This window comes from Pelodiscus sinensis, chromosome 18 (genome assembly GCF_052426305.1).
Source record: "Pelodiscus sinensis isolate ZL-2025 chromosome 18, ASM5242630v1, whole genome shotgun sequence".
NCBI classification, from domain to species: domain Eukaryota; kingdom Metazoa; phylum Chordata; order Testudines; family Trionychidae; genus Pelodiscus; species Pelodiscus sinensis.
The window spans coordinates 27,654,029-27,663,103 of NC_143069.1; the positions used below are offsets into that span (position 1 = coordinate 27,654,029).

Consider the following 9,075-nt stretch of genomic DNA (forward strand, 5'->3'; position numbering starts at 1 on the left):
ATTTTCAAATAGCATCAAGTTGCATAGATCATTTCGAGTTACAGTGCAGTGTAGATGCACCCCCACTTCTCCCCAAAGATGGTGTAATTGCAGCTTCTTCCCTTGGACGACCCCTTGCAAAACTCCCCCATTTTTTACTTCTCGGCTACATCTAGATTGCATCACTTTTTCGTAAAAGGGATGCAAATTAAACGCATCACAATTGCTATTGAAGCGGGGATTTAAATCTCCCCCCACTTCATTAGCATAAAAATGGCTGCCGCTTTTTTTCGGCAAGGAGCTTTGCCGGAAAAAAGCGCCAGTCTAGACGCGGATCTTTCAGAAAACAAAGCCTTTTCTGAAAGATCTCTTATCCCTTACTTTAAGAGGGATAAGGGATCTTTCGGAAAAGGCTTTATTTTCCAAAAGATCGGCGTCTAGACTGGCGCTTTTTTCCTGCAAAGCTGTGCCGAAAAAAACCGGCAGCCATTTTTATGCTAATGAAGCGGGGAAGATTTAAATCCCCGCTTCATTAGCAATTGCGATACGTCTAATTTGCATCCCTTTTACGAAAAAGTGATGCAATCTAGACATAGCCCTTCTGTTTGCTAGCTCCATCTAAGTTCATATAATGACTATAACTTACATCGAATGGCATCAATTTGTGGAGAACAGTTCCTTTCAAATTAACCTGATACCATTTTTATAAGATTTCTAGTTTGATTAGTAAAAGTAGTAGAGCTGAGATAATAAACTTCAATTACTGTAAGGCATTTGAGTAGGTATCACATTTTTATTTAAAATAAAAGCTCAAATGATATAAAGGTGACGTAGATTAAACACTGGTTGGTCGATAAATCTGAAAATTTAGAGTGGGAATGTTTCCAGTGGGGCCCCCAGGGCTCAGTTCCTGGCTCTAAACAATTTATATTTTTTATTAATAACATAAAAGAATAAAAAATAATCACTGAAAAAGTTTGTAGATGACACAAACATAGAGGGAGTGGTAAATAGCCAAGAGAACAGGGAACTGATAAGAACATAAGAACAGTAATACAGGGTCAGACCAAAGGGCCATCTAGCCCAGTGTCCTGTCTGCTGACAGTGACCAATGCCAGGTTCCCCAGAGGGAATGAACAGAACAGGGAATCATTAAGTGATACATCCCCTGTCACCCATTCCCAGCTTCTACACAACAGAGGCTAAGGACACCAATCCTCCCCATTCTGGCTAATAGCTGTGGATGGGCATATTCCCCGTGTGCCTAATAGCCAGGCATGGGCAAATTCTCCACAAATAAATCTAATTCTTTTTATACCCTGTTATGGTGTTGGCCTTAAACATATCCTCTGGCAAGGAGTTCTGCAACTGGACAGTGCACTGTATGAAAAAATGCTTCCTTTTGTTTGTGGCTGTGGACAGGTCACTCTATTGATTTGTGCCTTAGTTTGCCCTCCCAATTTTTGGTTTTCTGCTATACCTAAATGAAAAGATCCTTGGGGCGGGGCCTGTGCCTCACTCCCGGTGTGCGCACTGCCCAGTGTCCAAAATATAAACTGGGGCCCATCTCAGTGACTGTCCACGGATTTGCCATATGTAACCAAACCAGACTCAGTGCTTCCACTACTGAAGGACCATCCTTGGGTTTGCTGTGTGGGGCATGGCCAAATCCCTACCTGCCTGAGGACTCCTGGATCATGTCAGTCTCATTTTCCTTAGGGTTTGAACATGAGACAAGGCCTCAGTCTTTTCTGTTGCCACGGTAACCCCCAGACCACTGGTCCTCAAACTTCATTGCACTGAGCCTCCTTCTGACAACTACAATTACTACACCTCCCATGAGGGGAGTCTGAAGGCTAAGCCAGCCCATACCCTACCACCACCAGCTTTGCCAAAGGGAAAGCCCCAGGCCTTCAGCCCCAGACAGGGGACTTATAACCTGAGCCTGTCACCCAGTGGTGGGACTTGGTTTTGACTTCAGCCCCAAGCACATTAGGTTCCTGAGTTGGGGAGCTGGGGAAATTGGCTAGAGCCTCTCTATTGCTGGTTCATGAGTGGCTGGCAAAAGCATCCATGTAATACATTTGGATGTGCCCTTTCCTGTGGGTGTCCGTGTAAGTGCAGTGTCTGCCAGTGGTTTGCAGCTTGTCCCGACAAAATCATGGTGTGGGAGGGAGCACATGTTGATAAGACCAAGGCCCAGAGACTCCATCACAGAAGACTGTAGGGAGGAGTCTAGAACAAAACGGGTGGGTTGGAAACAGCACAGAGAAAATGTATGGGGAACCGGGGAGACGGAGGAACAAGGCTGACAACACAATGAGGTGGAAGGGACGAGACCATTTTACATCCCCATGGAACTCTGGTCTGGCATCTCAGGCCGAGCGATGGCTTTTTCTCTTCAGGACAGTGGTGATGATTGGAGCAGACACCAGGAGGAGAAGGACCAAGCTGGAGCGCAGGATCCAGATGAAAGGAAATATGTCAAGCCCTGGAACATATCAGGAGTCCTGGTAGGGTGGTCTGCAGGCCAGATCCAGCCCAGAAGAGGATCTTGCGCACATTTGCATTTCTACAATTACATTTCTGACAAAGTCTTTCTTGGCAGGTAGGGGGTCTGGCTCAGCTGGAGCAGCACTGCGCACATCTCCAAGCCCAGCTCTCATTGCTTTTTCCACATGTATATTTAGACAGTCATTGCTTAGAACTGGTGGGAAGGTAATTGCAATGGCTGGTGGGAAGGCCATCTGGGTAGGAGAAGACCTGAAAACATAGGTCCTAAAACTGGTTATCAAATAGCTTGTTTTGTTTTCTATAGAAAACTGTAATGAAAAAACAAAGTTGGTTTTGTCAAGACTTGTGGTGGGAAAATTTCAACTTTTCCCCAAATATCAAAATCTTTGTGGGTTTTTTCTTATTTTCAGGGAGTAGGAAATCACCGAAAAACAAGAAATTGCCCGCCAAAGACTTTCACTTTTCAATCTACTGGCCAAAAACAAAAATGGAAGATTTCCAAGGAAAGCCAGATTTTGCCACAAAATTCTTCATTTGGTCAAAGCCTCAATTTTTCCTGGAAAAGGGTGTTAATGGAATTCCTCATAGATTTTCTGTGCAGCCCACCCCTCATGCTGGCCTTGGGAGATGATGCCACCAGACTCTCTACTGCAGGACAGGCTAGCGGGCAACATTTATCTGGGGGCCATCAAGGACAAGACAAGAACAGGACGCCTCCTTCTCATGCTCAGGGAAAATCTTTCCACTGCATGAAGCAGGTGGGGAATGTGGCTATTAGTGAACAGAAATTATTTACCATTAGAATTCTCAGAGCTGCTGCTACTGTTCTCCTCAGCGTCGCTGGAATGAGCACTCCTGTCTGGGCAATAAACACACAAAATCACACCACGTTGGCCCCTCAGAGCTGAATCTTTAGAGGCAGTGACTCAGCTATGCGATAACCTCCAGAGCTGACATGATGGCGGAATTTTGACATCCCTGAGTTGGTGTACCTCAGTGTGACTGCACTTGCGTCAATGGGCCTGATTCCCAGTGGATGTAAATCAATATCGCTCCATTGGCGTCAGCGGAACAATTTTCAGGGGGTGTAATAATAATAACGGTCAATAGTAACACGCTAGCATCTGAAGGTCAAATCTAGGTCTCGTGGTGTTGAGAGCGGCGCAGTCAGTCCATGTTCCAATGTCAAAACACGGTGGGTGGATGAGACCAACAGACCGGCCAGCAGGGGTGAAGTAATTTATGTTTCTGACAGGTACTGTCCTATGGCAGCCCCCTCTTTGGGGAGCGGTCTCAGAGCAGGGGATTTGGTGGTTGCCATAGGAGAATACCTGTAAGAAATGTTTAAGTGTGGGATGCAGGTGGGAGTTCAGGGCAGGGTATTGTGTGTGGAGCTCAGGCCAGGAGTTGAGAGGAGCTTGAGGATGGAAGTGCAGCTACTATGCTGCCCAGCTGCCAGATCCCAAGAGCAGGCTGGAGTGTGGCCATCGTGTTGCCTGGTTACCGGACCCCCAGGTCTGGCCGGCATGGTGCCTGAGCTATGCTGGACTGCCCAGGATCTGTGGGTGCTGGCTAAGATAAACTGGGGCTGGGACCTCACTCCTCCCCCCATCCCCAGCCATCCTGTATTGAGACTAGAGGCCATGGCGGGAGTGGTTTCGGCTCTTGTGCGGGAAGAAGGTAGAAGGGGGGGAAAGGCCACTCATACCCAGCACAAGCAAGGGAAGGTTACTTGTGTAAGGTAGCTGGCAGCATGCATAGCTCTGCCCCACAGCTGAGCTCTTACCGGAGCGCCGCAATGGGGCACACCAGCTTATTTTCAACTTTGAGGCCAAGGGGAGGGATTGGAACTTAGGTAAACAAACCTAATAGGCTGAGCACAATCCTGAGCCATTTCGGCACCCAACACCTGCCTCATCATTACTGGGTCCCCAGGCGTGAAGCCACCATCATTCTAAAATGCCCGATACCAGCCAGCTATTCCCTTCCTCAACCTCCCATTGTGTTGGGGTCCCACAACTCACCTGTTACATGCAAAGTCTGGGGGAGACTGAGACGAGAGTTCTTCACCTGCTTCTGGTCATTCCTGTACTGGTACATACATCTCAACTGACCTGAGTGCTGCACAGGGATGGCATACTGATACAGTAACTGGCCTGGTGTGGTCAATTGGCTGGAGAGCTGTTTGCCGTCCTGACAGAAAATAACTAGTTCAGCCACACTGCTATCAGGAAGTGAACACATGGCCAAGACAGAGTCCCCCACCTGAGCTGAAGCGTTGCTCAGGAAGATTTTAGGAGAAGGGAAGTCACCTGCAACAAGAAAGAGGGATTAAGGGCAGGACTACACCACAAAATCCTCACAAGTCTCGGAGTCCAGAACAATTGGCTCATGTTTGCAGGGTCACTCTTGGGGGCTAAATATTGCAGAGTAGGTATTCCGGCTTAGACTGGTCCTCAGGCTGTGAGAGCCAGCCAGCAGGGAGGGTTTTACAGCTGGGGCTCAAATCAAAATGGGAGTATGTTCACATATAGAAAGATGTCTAGTACTAGGCCACAATCCAGAGTGAACTCACTGCTGGTGGGGCATTGCAGAGTAGACGCACTCTAAAACATGCCCCTGAGGGGATACAAAGGGCTTGTCTCCCTGCAACATTAACTCAAGTTATGACTCAAAGGTTGCTCCTAACTTGAGTCTCACCCACATAGATGTCCCTTAATTCAAGTGTGATGCTGCTCTTAGCTGGATCTGGCCAGCCATCACAAGTGTTCCAATTACCCTGGGCCAGAGCCCTGGCTGGTTTGAATTGGCCCTTTGCCACTGGAGCCAGCAGAGTTATGATGATTTACAGCTGAGGGAGATTTGGCCCAGTAACGGTTGTGGTCTGACACTGTGAAAAACTCCATTTACAGTGTGAGCCCCAGGATTTCAGGCAGGAATCCTGTGAGAGACATTCCCCCCGTCTCCCCTCTACTCTTCCCCATCCACGCTCCCATTGCAATTGTCCGGGGGATCACTCCTATCTATGTTTTCCCTTCTTCCATGTCTCTGGTGCTCCTACTCACCAGGGGAGCTGCAGGGTTCCTGACCTGTGACCCCGGCACCTGCACCAGATAGCAAAGGGGGGTGAGTGGCAGACACAACAGCTCCAACTATAACATAGCTCTGCTGGAGTGACAGTATCATTGATAATTAAGCCAAAGCAATTCAGGAAATCCCAGGTTAGGGGTATTACAAGATCCATAGACCCTCACCCTGCTGTTGGATCCATATCCATCAGGATTAAGAGCCTTCACTGTATCCATCGGTTACTGTGTCGTTTACAAGATCCCATGTGAATCCCAGAAGGTACAAGAGAGCCCCTATTAGATCCGTAGAGGGAGGAGGAGGGGTATTATCCTCATTTCCCAGAAGGAGAAGTGGGGCACAGAAGGATACAGTGGTTTGCCTCTGGATGTGATTGGCAGAAATGGGATTTGAGCTAAGATCCTCTGAGACCAGTTCCAAAACTTTATCCACAAAGCCAGCCTCTGCTTTCAATCCAAGGTGTTCTAAAAATTTCAAATGCCAGGGTTCATTCCTCTTTCTCTGGGAGCTTGCATGGTCACCGTGGAATGAGAGCAGGTGGCGTGAAGGTGGAATCTGAGCATCCACCTGTGTGTCCCCCTGGAATTTCCTACGTGCCTAAGGGACAGATCTGGGAAGGGGAGAGAATATGTGTTCAAATATTTTTAAAGCCTTTTTTTTTTTAAAGGAAATGTTTTTTCTATCAATAGAAAGGCATCATCTATGTATTTTGTGTCACCCCCATCACCACACCTAGGTACTATGTTCAAACCTGGTTATCCCATCCTCAACAGTGAGGAACATTCTCAAAGTTCAGGAAGTTCAGAAAAATACAGAGTGGTCAAAGGAAACAGAAAAAAACCCTCAGAAATGAGAAAAGAGGCAAAAAAAACTTTGCTCTACCATGTGTGGAGTGACCAGGACTATCTCTGGGTATGTCTACACTACCCCACTAGTTCGAACTAGCGGGGTAATGTAGGCATACCGCACTTGCAAATGAAGCCCGGGATTTGAATTTCCTGGGCTTCATTTGCATAAGCGGGGAGCCGCCATTTTTAAAACCCCGTTGGTTCGAACCCCGTGCAGCGCGGCTACACGGGGCTCGAACTAAGTAGTTCGGACTAGGTAGTTCGGACTAGGCCTCCCCGCTTATGCAAATGAAGCCCGGGAAATTCAAATCCTGGGCTTCATTTGCAAGTGCGGTATGCCTACATTACCCTCCTAGTTCGAACTAGGAGGGTAGTGTAGACATACCCTAAGGTACCCAAGTTGGGTGAAAGGGTTTAAACACCATACCTGGTGGGTATCACCATGGTTGAACATAATGAACTGGACATTGTTAATGTTTCCGCATTCAGAGGGAGGAAAAAAGGAAACTAGATGAACTGAACTTTTTTTTTTAATCTACATTTCAAAAGCTTTCAAAAATATTCCTTTTTTTTTCATACAACAGTAGACTTCCATTTGGAATCTCATGAAAGGGCAAAAATTCTGTAATTTTATAAGGTTTCATTAAAGTGTTTTTGCGTGTTTTTATGCAGTTCCATTTTGGAAGCTAAACCCCTGCGGCTTTCAATGGCCTTTTCACACCTACATCACTCAGACAGCTTTAAAAATCTCACCTACAGCCACTAATTCCATGTTAACCACATAATTCCAACAAAACAATTGCACTGGGTAATAAAATATTACTGTTCTTTGCATTTTTTTGTCAAATGCGGTATGGAGTGGGGACATATCGTGTAATGTTCCCACTAGAAAGGAATGGTTGGCAAGAGGAGGAGTTTGAATTGGATTTAATAGTAATATCAATATTCTACATGATCAGATTAGAGTGTTTAAAGATGTGTAAGGTGTAAATTGGAGAGTTTAATCTCGCAAACAATTGTGTACAGAGATAACTGTTAAATTCAATGTTACTGCTCACATGAGCAAAGTTATGCATGTTCAAGATCGAAGTCTTAGGGCAAAAGCCAACATTGGTGTAAATTGGTATAGCTCCATTAAATTCATTGGCATTATAAGACTCTAAGCCAGCCAAAAAGCCTTACTATTTATAGGGCACTTGTCTTCTAACTGCCATTCCATGTGGGGTTCAGTCATACGATGAGGCTGACAATTTAAAGTTCATCCAATATTCACATTATTTGTTCTAAAAAATCCTAAATTTTCTGCTGAGAAATGTATGGATTTGAAGTATTATCACACTTATATCCCTATCAAGCAAATAGTAAAAACTGTATGGAGCTTTAAAGACAAAACAAAACAAAAAAGTCTGAGGGTTACATCAGTTTTATCTCTCCTGCAAGTGTTCATGCAGATACAGCTGTAGGGCAGAGGCTACCTCAATACTAATACAGAGCCTGAATGAAGTAGAATGGCTAGTTATCAAAAAATATTCTGAAGAGTAAATATTCTCTCTGAAATTGGTAAGAAACTTTGGCTCATGAATTTCAAAGCAGCTTTCAAAAGCAAATGAAAAAACTGTTTGAAGATCAGTATTAGCCACCTTCAGCGGCTCGTTTAAACTATTTTTATCATAAACTGCCCCCCACCTACCCGCGGCAGGTCCCCATGTTCCCCAGCCCAGGCAGAGCCATAAACCTGCCTCCCTCCAAGCCCCTCCGCCAAGGGCCCACTTCAAACTCACAGAGCAGCCACAGCAGGATCATGGGGGGACCGAGAGCCGGTGGCTTAGCCTGAGTATCCCACAGCAGCATGTAGACTTGGTCTCTGATGAGCAGCCACCAGGGCTCTGTGGCCCGGGTCCTTTCTTCCCTCCTTCCAGCCCGGACAGGCTCTGGGCTTTTGCAGCATGTCTGAGATTGGACCTGACGTGTCTGTGGCCAGACGGGCCCTCCCCCGTGAGGTGAGAATGGAAACATTATTCACCAGCCCCCACACACACCCACACACAATGGCTGGTCTCTGCGTCGGGGAGGGCTGTAGTGAACTTCTAAATCCATTCCCTGGAAAACATCAAATTCCTTTTGACAGTTTCCGCTTTTTTCTCACTGGCTCCACCTGCAGATCTCCCCCGAGGTGGGAGACACGAGGGCAGGTGTGAGCTGGTCTCTCTCTCACCTCTCCGCCCTACACAGCCTACCCTGTGCATCCCTGCCCAAGAGAAAGTTGTGGGCTGAAGCGGAGGCGGGGGAGAATTTATTACAAATGAAGCGTTAGCATCTATAACATCTGTTCTGAGCTCCTGGCCTTCTCGGGCAGCATCAGCTTTCAGTCCAGTCACCTTTTACCTGCCAACCCTCAGCCCAGGCCTCTAGGAGCCATGATTCCCTCTCACATAGACTCAGACCTGCTCAGCCCAGGCATATGGCTTGGAGTAAGGGAGGGGGAGAGGGCGGGAGGGGAGAGGGACACTGTGATGACAGAACAATCAGACCTGGAGAGGGAAGGAGTTAAAACCCAACATGCCCCACAGGGGTTATGTGAAGGGGAACTGCGAACACTGGCAGCTCATGAAATATGGGGACTATGCTGATAACTGTACTGTTCTTC

The 9,075-nt window shown here is 46.8% G+C and overlaps 1 long non-coding RNA gene across 1 annotated transcript; it reads right to left on the reverse strand.

The window, feature by feature from the left end:
* Positions 1-4,722: 4,722 nt before the first annotated feature.
* LOC149523336 (uncharacterized) lies at positions 4,723-8,636 on the reverse strand. Its single transcript, XR_016347083.1, has 3 exons — positions 8,210-8,636; positions 5,559-5,597; positions 4,723-4,805 (listed from the first exon to the last, which is right to left on the reverse strand). It is a non-coding gene; the product is annotated as an uncharacterized LOC149523336 (long non-coding RNA).
* Between the last annotated feature and the right edge of the window lie 439 nt (positions 8,637-9,075).